Consider the following 14489-nt stretch of genomic DNA (forward strand, 5'->3'; position numbering starts at 1 on the left):
TAGAAAAAGAGGACAACCTCATCACATTTTAAGAGGTCAGCATAACTTTAATAACAAACCTGACGGGGGCCAGTCAGGTGGCACAGTGGTTAAGTTTGCACACTCCGCTTTGGGGGCCCGGAGTTCATGGGTTTGGATCCCGGGTGCAGACCTACACACTGCTCATCAAGCCATGCTGTGGCACTGTCCCATATATAAAATGGAGGAAGGCTGGCACAGATGTTAGCTCAGGGACAATCTTCCTCATTAAAAAAAAAAACTAACAAGGATATTTCAAGAAAAAAAAAAAATCACAGGTCAATCTTAGATGAAAAAATTTAAACCAAATATAATCAAACAAATCCAGCAGTATATAAGAAACAAGATATTTTAAAATCAAGTTGGAATAATCAAAAATTGAGTCAAAAATCAATCATGAAATTTTAACCCATGAGTCAAATAAAGGAGAAAAATCATACGATTAATAGAAGCAGAAAAAAATCTAATACATTAAGTTGAACCAAATGAAAGTGCCATTGTGTAGACTGAAAAAGATCACCCATCTGCAACATCACATGGTCCAACCTAATATTTTAACACCGGTTTTCCCAAGAAAAACTCAGCAAACTAAGAACAGAACTGCGTTAACCTGATAGACCCTATTTACACAAAGCCTATAGCAAATTTCATACACAGCCAGGAAATGTTGAAAACCTCTCCCTTGACATTCAAACAAGACACAGACGTCCACCACCGTCAATTCTGTTAAACATCTGATTGAAGGTCCTAGACAAGGCGACAAAGCAAGGAAAAGACATAAAAGGTTTAAAAATTAGCAAAGAATAAAGTATTCACTATCCAATTCAAAAAAAACCCAAAAGAATCTAAGATAAACCAGTATAATAATAAGCAAACTCTGCAAGCTGTCTATAGACATGGTCACTATATAAAAATTAATTAGATTTCTAAATACAAACACACAAGTGAAAGAAAGAGATTTTAAAAACAGAATGGCATCAAAAAAAAAATACCTTGAAGTAAATCTATCATAAGAAACAAAAGACCTCTACATTGAAAACTACAAAATGTGATTGAAGAAATTAAAGACCCAAATGAATAGAAAGATATGTTCATGGATTGGAAGACTTGAAACAAATTGATTTATATGCAAGTCAATGCACTCCAAAAAGAGATTCCAGTAGATATTCTGTTGAAACCGAAAAGCTGATTTTAAAATTCATATGAAGGAGTTGGCCCCACGGCTGAGTGGTTAAGTTCGCGTGCTCTGCTTCAGTGGCCCAGGGTTTGGCTGGTTCGGATCCTGGGCGCAGACCTAGCACCGCTCATCAAGCCATGATGAGGCGGCATCCCATGTCGCAGAACTAGAAGGACCCACAACTAGAATATACAACTATGCACTGGGGGGCTTTGGAGAAAAGAAGGAAAAAAAAGAAGATTGGCAACAGATGTTAGCTCAGGTGCCAATATTAAGGAAAGTATTCACTATCCAATTCAAAAAAAACCCAAAAGAATCTAAGATAAACCAGTATAATAATAAGCAAACTCTGTGAAAATGCAAAAGGTAAGAAGAACCAAGACAACCTTTAAAATGATCAAAAGTTTGAGAAGCCACATTACTAGGCACTGTGACTAATTATAAAGCTACAGTTAGTTAAAATGGGGTTACACTGTTGCACAGAGAGACAAGTAGACCAATGGACTAGGATGCACTCCGGAGAGAGACGCACGTATACACAGACACCTGACTAATGACAAGGTGACACTGAAGAGCAGTGGAAAGGATGAATGTTTTTAATAAACACTGTTGTGCCAACTGAATATCCAAATGGGAAAAGTAACCCTCAATTACTACCTCACACTGTATTTTTAAAAAAAATCAATTCCAGGTGGACCATAGGTCTCAATGCGAGTGGGTAAAACAATGAAGCTCCTAGAAAATAACAGAGTATCTCCATGGCCTTCAAGCAGGAATAAATAACAGCCAATAAGTTGGACTATGTTAAAATTAAGAACATCTGTTCATCAAAAAGCATCATTAATAAACTGAAGCGGCAACCCACAGACTGGAGGAAATAGCGAAGGAAACAGTAGCCAACAAAGGACTCATCCCTCGTCTATAAATATTGCCTACAGATCAGTGAGGAAGACAGAGACAAGCCCACTTTTTAAACGAGCAGAAGACTTAAACAGCCACTTCACCAAGAGGACATCTGCCTGCTCAGTCCATATATGCAAAGATGCTCAACATCTTCAGTGATCAGGAAAATACAAGATAAACCACAGTGGCTGAAATGAGAAAGAGTAACAGTCCGAAGCACTGGCGAGGGCGGAGCCAGCGGATCTCTCATAGCTCAGAGCACAGATGGATACAGTCAATCAGAAAAACCGAGGGGTACACACACACCTTATCAAAGGAAATGCATACTGATGAGGACCGACAGACGTACACAAGAATGTCACAGCAGCATTATATGTAACAACCTCAAACCACGAACCACCCACATGTCGCTGACAATTGAACAGATAAGTAAACTGTGCCATGCTCATGCAATGAAATATTACACACCCATGGAAATGAACAAAAGGCTCTAAGCCACAATGTCAGTAAGTCTCACAAACACACTGAGTGAAAGAAGCCAGGCAAAAAGAGTAAATATTTTATGATCACATTTATAGAAGGTCAAAAACAGGAAAAATGAATCCAAGTTGTTAGAAGCTAGAAAAGCAATTGCCGGGGGCAGGGGGAGGATGGGGCCGGGACTGAGGGACACACGTAGGGGCTTCTGGGGGCTGGAATACTCCATTTCTTGATGTGCGCGGCAGTTACAGGTGTTTCCTTGGCTGAGATTCCATCAAGCTGAGGACTTACGGTGTGTGTGCCCTCTGGACACCTGTTACACACCCATAACAAGTTCACGGTGGAACGGGGCGCTCAGGGCAGCACGGTCTACAGCAGCGGCAGTGGAAAGGCTGCAAACAAACTCACTACCCACCATGGGACTTGCTCAATGAATGGCATCACATCCACACACAGCCGTGAAAAAGAAGAAGGCTGTTCTTCCACTGATTCAGAATAATCCCCAAGGGAAAAATGTACAAGTTAGGAGCCCCAGTATCTACGAGTGTACCAGCGTTCACGCCCAGAGAGTGAGCGAGAGAGAATGTCTACAAATCTCCTTTATTTTGTAGCTCAAGTTTCATCAACAGACTTTACTAAAAATGGAGCAGACAGTACAGAGGGTTCCCATATACCCCACTAACAACAACCTGCACCGGGCTCCCTTTAGTAACATCTCACGTTACTCTGGCCCATTAGTCACAACTAACGAACCAACACTGACATATTATTACTAACTAAAGTCCATACTTCATCCGGATCTCCACGGATTCCCCTGATGTCTTTTTTCCACCCAGGATCCCACATGGCATTTACTCATCACGTCTCCTTAGGCTCCTCCTGGCTGCGGCAGTCTCCCAGACTCCCCTTGTTTTTATGGCCCTGACAGTACTGAGGGGACCTGGCAGGTAAATAGAGAACACGCCTCTACTGGAATCTGATCTCTTTCTCATGGCGAGACTGGGGTTCTAGGTTAGGGGGAGGAAGATCAAGTGAGCAAAGGGCTGTCCTCACCAGGACAATAAACGCCCGGGCTCCAGGAAGGCTGAGCGTGCACGGTGCCCTTGCCTAACACCAGCACCGCCACTGCCCGCCCAGGGCCCTCCTGCGCCTCCTGTCTCACCGACACAAGCTCCATCTGCGGAAAACAGTTACCTCTTTTCTAACTGGAAGAAATCAGCATTCAGGAGAGTAAACAAACTGAGGCCTACAATGGGCAGACGAGGGGAAAAAAATCAAATGCTTCCATCTTCATCACACATCGTGGTGATTAGCAACCAAGTCAGATGGCCGCTGCTGGGTCTGACATTTTGTGGCTCCTCCTTTCCTCTGAGCTCCCAACTTGCTTCCAAGGAGGAGGATGAATTCACAGCACATCCTCATAGCAGCCCAGAGCCAACGTCTGCTCCCAAACATACGGCGACAGAGGAGACAGGATGCACCCCAGTGGCCCTGGCCATGCGTGACGAAGCTTTCCAGGAAAGGCGCGAGCCCAGCAGGACAACTGCTTCAGCTGAGGGCTCAGACCCGGCCCCGGCGGAATAAATAGCAGCTTGGACCCAGCCCAGGCTCGGGACAAGTGACAAATAATGAGAACAAGGAATGCTGGCTTGTTTTTGTGCACTGCTATCTCTGCAGGGGGGAAAGAAAAAGAAAAAGGGAGGGAACGTCTCAGATTTCTACTCCCAGGGGCTAGTCTTAGAGAAAGAACCAGAGATGGGTCTGAGCCAGGTTGAGCATGCAGAATGACGCTCCCCGGGACACAATGATGGCCTTGGAGTAGGGCGCAGCTCAGCCTCACCCACCAGCCAGGTGGGCAGGCTGCTCACAGAGAAGAGGCCTGTACCAAGGATGAGCAGAGAGAAACCTCAGCTATCAGCTGGGGGCTCCAGGCCACCACCTGCATCTGTCTTATCTCAGTTCCCAAACCAATTGCTCCTCCACCTCCCAGCATGCCTCCCTACAACCCAAAGCTAGTGCATCCTGGAGGCCTGCCTGGCTGCCTCTCCCTCACCTCCCCACCTCCCCCTGCACGCTGGGCAGCGCAGCCTCTCCCACCACGCTCTCCTCTCACCCAAGCATGGCCGCCGCCCCCACTTACCCATGTTCAAGCAGTATCTGAAACGTCTTCATCATGACACCTTTTCCAACCTCTGCAGAGCACACCGAATTCCATGTGATTCTCGAAACTGACCCTCAGCTGCCCCCTCCGACTGGTGTGACCATCAAACCTCATGGAGTCACTAACTCACATGCTGCTAGAGAGCAATGTCACATTCAAGTTCAAAGTTTGTTCGTGTTTGCTTTTCAAATCCAAAACTAGAATTTGACGTTTAAACTTGACATATCACTATATAAGACATGAGAAAATAAGTTCATACTATATTTCTTGGGTAGTTTCCTAAATCTGCTGCAGTTGTCATGGGATTTCCATGGATTTTGATGGATATACTTTGGAACTGACAGAGACCACTGTATTCAGTGAGATTCTGAGCTCAGTCAATCCAGAAGATTTCATAAGCATCCCAGGCAAAAGGGAGATACAGCCACGGAGAGCATTTCAGAAGCCCCTGGTGGAAGGTTCTGGAGCAGGATTCTCGTGTCACGCGGGGCACAGCCCAGAGCCTTGCAGCTCTTGCCCCAAGTTAAGTCTACAGGAGCTTAGTTTCAGCTTCCCAGTGGTAGTTTTGTTTCCAGCAAGAACATGCTTGTAAATTGACTTGAAAGGGATCTAAAAAAACTGTGAAGGCATAGGAAACCCGTATTTAACAAAAACTTGTGAAAACTATGTATTTAGTTTACATAAAACCAGAGTATATAGAACCTGGCTTTATAAAAAACAACAGTAAAGATGTTCTCTTGACAAGTGATTTTAACCAGCGTCTTGCAATGAATACAGGAACTCATACACTGAGCCACCTGCCCACTCTTGTCCAGGTGAACAATGGCTGCCGTCTTGGATCCAAATCCCTCCAGGTGAGGACGAGTGTGACCAGCCGTGCTGGCCAGGCCTGGGGTACACTGGACGTCTACCTACTATCCGCTGTCAAAGGCTCTGGGTTTTGACTGTAAATTCAGGGTCATCCTGCCCAGAACTCTACTCCCCAGGGCCCCAGTGAAGGTCTTTGGGAGAGAAGCCCCGCGATCGCCTGTCTGCCCGACCACCGACTCCATCGTGCTGCACGCACAAGCACCGGCCCGAGGGCCAAAATCAAGTCGGTAGGTGTGCTTCTGAAGGGCCAGGGGCTGGTACTAGGAATGCGGCCCCACCGTTAGGGGGCAGACAGGGCAAGAAAGCCCTCAGCAGTGACGCACGCTCAGCACACAGAGGCCAATGGACGCAGCTGCCTCCGCCCAGTGGCCACCCGGCCCCTCCCCCGGCCCATCCCCAGGGGAAGCCCAAATGTTTCAGAACTGGAAACTGCGGGGAAATGCTAAAATAGCGTTCTCTCAGGCAATTTAAACAACTTGAGAAACTCCCAAATTGCTCTTTCCTTCTCATAGATAGTACTAATGCTTGAAATAATGTCCCTCAGCCGAGCTCCAGAGCAGACTCATCCCATAGGGTCACACAGAATCCCCCAAAATCCACGAGGAAGGCGCTAAAAACAACCTCTCCGGGGGCCGGCCCAGTGGCCAAGAGGTTAAGTTTGCACACTCCGCTTCAGTGGCCCAGGGTTCGCAGGTTCAGATCTGAGGCGCAGACCTACACACCACTCATCAAGCCACATTGTGGTGGCATTCCACAGGCAAAGCAGAGGAAGATGGGCATGGATGTTAGCTCAGCAACAATATTCCTCAGGCAAAAAGAGGAGGATTGGCAACAGATGTTAGCTCAAGGCAAATCTTCCTCACCAAAAGCAAACAAACAAACAAAAAGCCACCATCTCCTCAGGGACTACAATTGTTGAGGCCACATCCATGCAAATCGGTCCAGCAAACCCACTCATAACAGGATCTGTGCAACGTCAGAAGACGTGAGAACAGTGACAAAGGCAAAGAAACATCCCTCCCCATGGTGCTCAGGCATCAAGTCCTATGACCTCATGGAGAGTTCAGGAAAACTCAGCCAAAAACTGAGAAAGTGACCTCTACATCCAGGCCAGGGCCACTAGGCCATGTGAGTTTTACCCTCAACACAAGTGCTGGCCAGCTGAGCATGGAGGTACCAAGTTGGGACACCAGGAGGCTGGAAACCTAAACAGGGAACAAGCAAGGGTAGGGTCCCCTGCCAGATGTCCTCCACTCTAACACACCCTGGGGCTGGGACGGTCTCTGCAGACGGCCAGGGAACACGGTCTCCCAGCTCAGGACAGTTGCTAGTCACCTGCCAGGTGCTGCTGCTCCCCTGCCTCCAAGGAGCCCCCAGCCCTTCTGTGAACCACTGCTGTGCCCAGCAGGCCACAGAGAGGCTGACCTGTGCCACTCACCTGCTAGTGTTGACACAGCCCCACCCGACTTTCCACACCACTCCGAGAAATAACATTTTACAAAACGCTGCCTACGACTGGGGAATAACAGAAGGGAACCAAATCATGGAAAGATGTAAAAGCCCATGGACAATCTGACTGTTCTCAGAGGGCACGGAGGCCCCGACGTGGATGGCCTAACCGAACTCCCAGCCTGCAGCTCAGATCCCAGCTGGTGCATTTCCTAAAGGCTGGGCTGCTTGGGGCGGGGAATACTGCACTGGGGACTCGGCACGTCCTCCATCCACATGGAATTCAGATTTATCTCTGCATCCCTCCAGCCATCAAATGCCTTCACCCTTTATCTTCCCCTTGTAGCTGATGCAAGTGAAGACAAACACCTCCTCTCAAAAGTCTTCAAGGATACTGACATCAAAACGCATATTTAGAAAAGAACCACCTTCCAAGATTGAAGCATTGCCTGCAAAGACGCAAGGCTCCCCACCATGCAGACCCCACTGATGCGCTGACGGCCTCCGGTCTAGAGCAGGCACCCTGCTACCCCTTTCCTGATGCAGAAGACCAAGGACAGGGAGCCTGCCGGAGACGAGGGCCACTGAAGATCTGGTTCCCTCTTTAGCAACCACACCCTAGTCCTTGTCACTCAGAAAACTGGGCCCACTGCCAGTTAACCAGTGACTGCAGACACCCATCACATGCCTCCAAGGGGGATCCCGATCCCACCATCACCACCATCGCCACCAATGACTCGATTTTCAACATATGAGAAGTATCTGGCCCTACAGAAAATAGCTTCCTCATTTCTCGCTTCTGCTAACACTTCCCAATGACAATCTCTGCTTCTCATGCCTCTACTTTCTCCTAGCACCTTCTCAAGTTTTCTAAAAACTCCTTATCTAAGGGCACGTAAGAAAGAAATCAATGAACCCTGCCCCGCTCCCTTCCCCCATCCTTCCAGTGAGACCACAGTCCAGCAGCCAGTGCTCTGGAGCCGTCCACGGGTGAGCAGGAACACAAAGTGGACACCGCAGGTGCGCGGGCAAGCACAGCGCTGGGCTGTGGGCTTTGCAAGCACATAAGAATGGCAAGCATGTCTGCAGCCCGTACGTCAGACCGAGGCGGGGAGACGGGGCTTTAGGGATCCGTCCATCAGCCCTGGATGTGAAGTAAATCAACGTGGATGTGAAGAGGGGGAGCCTCGAGAATTCCGCCACACTGTTCCATCCTGGAGGAATTCCACTAAACACACCATTACTGTAACAGACGTGAACAGGTCAGAAAGGGCGCCCTGCCCAACGTCTAGAAAACCCAAGTGTGCTAAGGACAACCCATGGGATCCTCTGTCACTCCAACAGCATTTCACAAATCCTACTGAATCAACAAGTCAAGGAGAGACACGGTTCCAACAGATGTCCAACTTCTACAAAGGACTTCCTAGGAAAATTCATCTATATTTAAAAAGGAATAAACTTGGGTATGAATGCAAACAAATCAAAATTGAATCCGTACCTCTTCAAATGTATGGTGCTCTCTTGGCTTCAGCACCTAACAACCGGATCGTAAGGAGCAATCTTCTCAAAAATAGCCTGAGTTTAAAGCTTAAAAAAATAAACAAATTGCCACCAATCACACAAGCTCCTTCAGCGGAAGGCTCTGAAGATGACGGCTTCACCACTACAACCCTCAACATGAAACGTGTACACGGAGTCAAAGAGCTCAGCTAAAACTTAGGAGAATGTACTTATACGCAGAAGTCAAATTCCCCCAATTGGGGACCACAAAATAAGTAGCATCAAGATGCTTAAACCAATTTTACATAATTCTTTACAAATGCTATTTCAAATGGAACAAAGATAAATAGATAAAAGAAAGTGCTTTTAAATCAGCCTTATCACTATCTTTAAAAGTATACAGTAACAGTAAAAGTTAGAAAATGGTTGTTAAGTTGCACACTGTGTTTCACATTAAAATCTCAAACGCTCTAAAGTTGCGTTTCAGCATGGAACGTTCCAGTTCTGAGTTAGATCATCGCATTCAGGTAATAGCAATGGCAACACTGGGCAGAGGAGGAGGAGGAGAGGATAAGAGCTGAGGGTGACATGGAGCTTGAAGTCCAACAAGACGAAGGCCGCCATCGAACATCTGGGCTCATGGCCCCAGCAAACGGCTGAGAGCCGCGAACCCCAGGCGGTCCTCCAGGGAAGCGGCCCCCCCCTGCCGCCACACCCAGGCCGCGCTCCTACAGACCAGGCTCCAGGCCACCAGTGCCCGGTCCGTGAGAGGCAGAATTTATCTGTTCTATTTCTATTTGCTTGGTAGGAAGCAGGAAGAAGGGAGAGGCAAATATGAAAATAACACGATAAGGTTTCTTTTCATCATCCATTGCTTATCATGCCTTCCTAAAGGCCAGTATTCCCAATATCTTACTGATTAAGTGGCTAAAAACAAACCAATTTAAAAACAAAAAGCCAGATATAATTCTACAAAGTTTACAGTTATTTGCCTCATTTGATTTTTTTAATCATTATAATTTTCCTAAAAGTGTCTATTTTTTATCATGTTCTCATGAAATAAGCAAACAAAAGGTTCTTAAGTGGAAGAAAAATGAAAAGTTTCAACCAAAATCTCCCAAAATAACCTGGTATGCCGGTCACCCAGTCAGCTCTTTCCGTCCCAGCTTTCTAAGGACCGGCAGAGAGCAGTTTAGAAGAAGTTCAGAAATATACTCAAGACACATAGGAAGCTGCACGAAAGCCAAGAATTTCAACCACAGCAAAACTACGCTCATTTAAATGACAGGACACACAGCACGTGTCCCAGGAGAGGGCACAGTGTGAGGGAGGGGACAGGGGACACGAGACCCAAAATCCCTTCTCCACTCCTCCAGGGTCTTGGGACTGAGAGGGAAATGGGATAGCGTCAACCCAGGGAGCAGCAGCGCCCCCTGCTCCAGACCCACATGCCCGCCGCCCATCTCTCCGCTCCCAGTCTCCTTCCTCCGCCGTGCCAGGCACTTACTCCAGGGTCCTGGGCTCAGCCCTCCATTCCCCACCTAGGCAGACAAGCTCCTGACCTGCTTTCTGGACTCAGGTCACAAGTCCTGACCTCACATATCCCTTCCAGGGGGCCTCCACGCCCGCCTGCCCATACCCTCTTACCACATGAACCACACTGTACTGAGGGGCCTGTTGTCTCTGCCTGGCCTGGTCTGGCAGCTCCACGCAAGTCAGCAGGATCAATTCCTAAGTGGGTCCAGTGCCCTGCACCTTCCCAGCAGAGGGACACACATCTCTCAAGGGCAGATGACCAACTCTGGTTCTAGGTTGGCCTCTGATTCGCTGCCCGACCTTAGGCTCAGCACGTGACAGCAATAAACATTGGTTTCGCCATCTATAAAACGGGAACAATGCTGTTCGAGCTCACTTCACAGGGTTATCACACAAAAGAAAGGAAATAACTAAAACACAATTCAGAACCAAGTCTTAATGCCTCCTGGCCACCTGACAGCCCAGCAGGGTTTGACTTGGAGTCAGCGAGTAACCAGTGTGGATTTATTACTATTGTGAGTTTTACACATCTCCGGTGCCAGAGAGCCCCACAAGGCCCAGCGTCTGGAGGCGGCTGCACATCTGCCCACCTCCGACCTGCCCCCTCGCCGGGCGCCTCAATCACAGCTTTTCTCTCCCACCACCGAGCTGCACTCAATGGCTCCTAATGACTCTCATACCAGGTTTTCCATGTCAAATACATACCAGGAGTTCATTCTTAAATTTCAATATCATTAATCATCCAACATTCAGCATCTCGGAACTCAGAAATTTGCATTTCCACAATGGTGGCTTTGAAAAAAAGGACATAAATGCAAATGTTCCACAAACCGTATAAGAATTTTCAGAGATTGCCAAAACAAACCATCAATGCTCCATTGACAGTGAATTTTCTGAGCTCTTCATAACGAGTGAGTATCCGTGATTTTTTAAAGGACAAAACACAATTTGAGAATTTAAAAAAAAAAAGTAGGTTGAAAAAGAAGTCGTTATGTCTCCATGATTTCCAGAACAAACCTTGTCTGATTGAGATCTCAGATAATGATGGCATGGAGGATCCGGTACGGTGACAATTCAAGAGCTGCGAATGCTCCTGTGCCAGGCGCCCGGAGAAGGCCTGCGGGCACGCGCTACAGAAGAAGACACACAGGGGTATTTTTGAAACCCTTCCTTTAGAAAGCAGAGCAAGCAGCACCAGAGGCTTGCAAGCTTCCCCCATCCCAACACTATTCTGAAGAACCGAGGCGTTTCCATCTGCCCTCTCTCAAATACCTGCATGTGGCATGGCGTTAAGGAACAGTTTACTCTCGCCAAGTCCTGAGGCCTGAGCCTCAGTCCCCTCTGCCCAGAACTCCCCCAGGTCCGCCAGCCACTGGGGACTCTCATGCCTTCACAGAAAGGTCACGAAGAAGCTCTTCTCCAGCTGTCGCCAGCTGCTCCCCGTCTTCTGATGGGCGTCAACTCAGACCCTGTCTCCTTGCCTAAGCTCCCAGGACTCCTGCCAGCCGGCTGCACCTGCTGCCTTGCACACCACTCATACTGGGCCTCCCCGGGCCTGGGCCTCCCCAGGCCTCACTCAAGGCCACTCTGCTCCCCAGCTCTCCACTTGCCTCGTAGGGCCCGGGGCCTCACTCAGAGTCCACCATCAGCCTGTCCCCAGCAGCTCAGAATTTTCTTTATGTTAACTGCAGGTCCTCAAAACTCATTTCCTCTCCTTAAAACTTTGCAATATTCCTGAAACATTCAATCATTGCAAAGCATGATTTAAATGAGATAAAAATGTTTCTTTCTGAGATAATTTCTATATCAAAATATAATAACCTTGGAGGCCAAGCTGGTTGAAATAAACAGACTCAAGATCAAAGAAAGGAAGACTGGAGCACGAAGATGAAGCAGCCCGACTCCCAGCTCGGCCCAGCCACAGGGCAGAGCCTTCTCCCGGGAGACGCACAGGCTGAAAACTGGACGAGGGTCTGAGGAGATCAAACTGTGTCGAAACTCACAAATCACTAAGTTATTGTCGGCACAGACTTTCTAGCTGCTTTTATGTGGATGGGGTATTTCAGACTTGACAGAATATTAAGAATCGGAGAATGGTCCAAATTCAAACACTGATCTTACATATACAAGTTTCCCTCAACACAGTTACTCTGTTTTTAACTAAACACTATACACACGCCTCTGACCAAGATGCAGGAGAGATAGGACACTTGAAATACTCGATTCCAGTCCAGCTCGACCAGTTTTCCACCAAGAGCATGGTCCGGATGCCCACACATGGGTCCTAGAGACTTCATCATGGAGCTCCTGAAGATTTACAACGTGTCTCATCAGGACTTTAGACAGAAACGTTACTGCAAGGAAGGTAAACTGCACTGGTGGGGTGAGTGGTGTTAAAAAGGCGACCGAGGGGCCGGCCCCGTGGCCAAGTGGGTGAGTTCACGCGCTCCACTTCGGCGGCCCAGGGTTTCACCGGTTCAGATCCTGGGCACGGACATGGTACCGCTCATGAGGCCACGCTGAGGCGGCGTCCCACATGCCACAGCTAGAAGGACACACAACTAAAATATACAACTATGTACTGGGGGGATTTGGGGAGAAAAAGCAGGGAAAAACAAGGCGACTGAGTGACAGTGTCTGGTTTTCTTGTAAGCCATCCAAGTTACCAATATCCTAGGCACACCTGAACCACAAAGCAAGACTGCAGGCCATTCTGGGAGGGAGACGAGGGAGGGAGGGGAGAAAGAGCCCTTGCTTGTCCTGCTAGCAGGCCCCCAAGCGAGTCCACGCTCCCTCAGTCTTGAGCCCGGAACTCACCTTCAAAGCAGAGCCCTGTGTCCTGATAAACCCATCGTGACCTGTCTCAGCACAGCCCGAACAGGAAAAGGTCTGGAGAGCCAGATCAGGCAAGAAGTCTAACACTGCAGAACCTCTTCTCATTCTTCTTACTATCAAAGAAGAGTTCTTCTAGGCTAAATCAATTCAGGCCCTTTCCCCGGGCCACTCACATCATTAAAAATAGTTATTCAGAGCAATAAAAGCCCAACAGTTAAGAGCTTTTACGTCAGAGGACAGGGCCTGGCTCTGGCAAAGTTGAGAAGGAACAGCAATAAAATCATAATGCATACCTCACCCAACACCAGAGCGAGTTTAAAGAAAAGCAGAGGAGAGAAAAACTATGCACATCAAATAAAAAGGTCATTTTACCATCAAGGCAAAGCCAGATTGCACTGCAAGGGTGAGGGGAGGGGCCAACGGCCGCTGGAGTCTACCTGGGCCAGACAGGGCTGAGGCAGCAAGTGAGGGCCACACAGGCGCAGGGCACAGCAGGGCCCCGTGCCAGGCGGGCGGGCGGGCTGGGGAAGAAGGCAGGAGAGGGAGGGAGGGCATGCAGCCAGGAGTGCCTGAGGACTGCACATCAAGTGATACTGACACAGAAACAGGACTCGCTCCTTGGGTTGAAGAAAAGAGACAAAGAACACCTAGAAACTTCCCTTCAAAACAGCAAACTGAATAATTGAGGATTATTTCTCTTCCTCCCCAAAATCTACTAAAATGACAAAATATAAACAAAAATATGAAAGGATTTATAACAATGTTAGACAGCAGGAAAATATCAAAGGACAAGAAACTTGGAGGAATTTCCTAGAAAATATAAATCCCATGGGATCAAAGTGATGGGAAAACAATCTTAGTGAGCAGTCCATCACCCCAGGCAGGGGACAGCCTCAAAAATGAGGGAGCAAACAGATTCATAGCTCAGTCCAACTCCCGGCCCGAAACACTGCAGAGAGGAAGTGCTGGGGCAGCTGGTGGGGCAACAGGGCTGTGTGCTGATCCGGGCAGTGGCAGGCACCCTGCTGCAGCTCTGGGAGGGAGGGTAGACCCCTTAAGGAGACCTGAGCACTCGAGAGAAGTGGGAGGGCCCAGTGAGCCTCACGACCCTAGCACACCATAACAGACATCCACAAACAGAAGAGAAGGGAAGATGCTCAGGCCAGGAAGGAAGCCCGGCCCTCACCAGCTCCATCTCATCCGCAGTCTCTGACCCACTGAGAGGCACAGAGACAGCAGGGGAGCGGGTGGCAACAACACACACACAACCTGACAGGACAGCCACTGCAATAAACATCAATGGACGAATTCCCCACGTAAGAGGCAAAGACTCTTGGGAGGAAAAAAGCAAAACCCGGCTCTCTGCTGTCCACAGAGATAAGCCTCAAAGAAAAGGCCTGGGAGGTGAAGATAAGTGGATTTGTTTGTTTGATAAATGCTTCTTAGCCAAAAGAAACCAAGGGCAGAAGTACTTTTAGGAGACATGATAAATTTCTGGGCAAAGAAGCCTTAAACAAAAAGAAACACATTGTATTCTATGAAGAGACCTGGGCTACCAAG

At 48.1% G+C, this 14489-nt stretch overlaps 1 protein-coding gene across 7 annotated transcripts in view; it reads right to left on the reverse strand.

Annotated features, from left to right (window-relative positions):
• Positions 1 to 14489, reverse strand: part of HDAC4 (histone deacetylase 4) — a 326578-nt gene that overhangs the window by 268149 nt on the left and 43940 nt on the right. Inside the window, exon 1 of one of the 7 annotated variants that reach the window (XM_070618802.1) lies at positions 12912 to 13051. The exons of the other annotated variants lie outside the window; for them this stretch is intronic. The gene's annotated coding sequence lies outside the window, so the exon portion shown is untranslated. Of the gene's footprint in view, positions 1 to 12911; positions 13052 to 14489 lie in introns of those variants that run through there. 7 annotated transcript variants of the gene reach the window in all.

The sequence above is a fragment of the Equus przewalskii genome, chromosome 5 (assembly GCF_037783145.1).
Source record: "Equus przewalskii isolate Varuska chromosome 5, EquPr2, whole genome shotgun sequence".
Taxonomy (NCBI): Eukaryota; Metazoa; Chordata; class Mammalia; order Perissodactyla; family Equidae; genus Equus; species Equus przewalskii.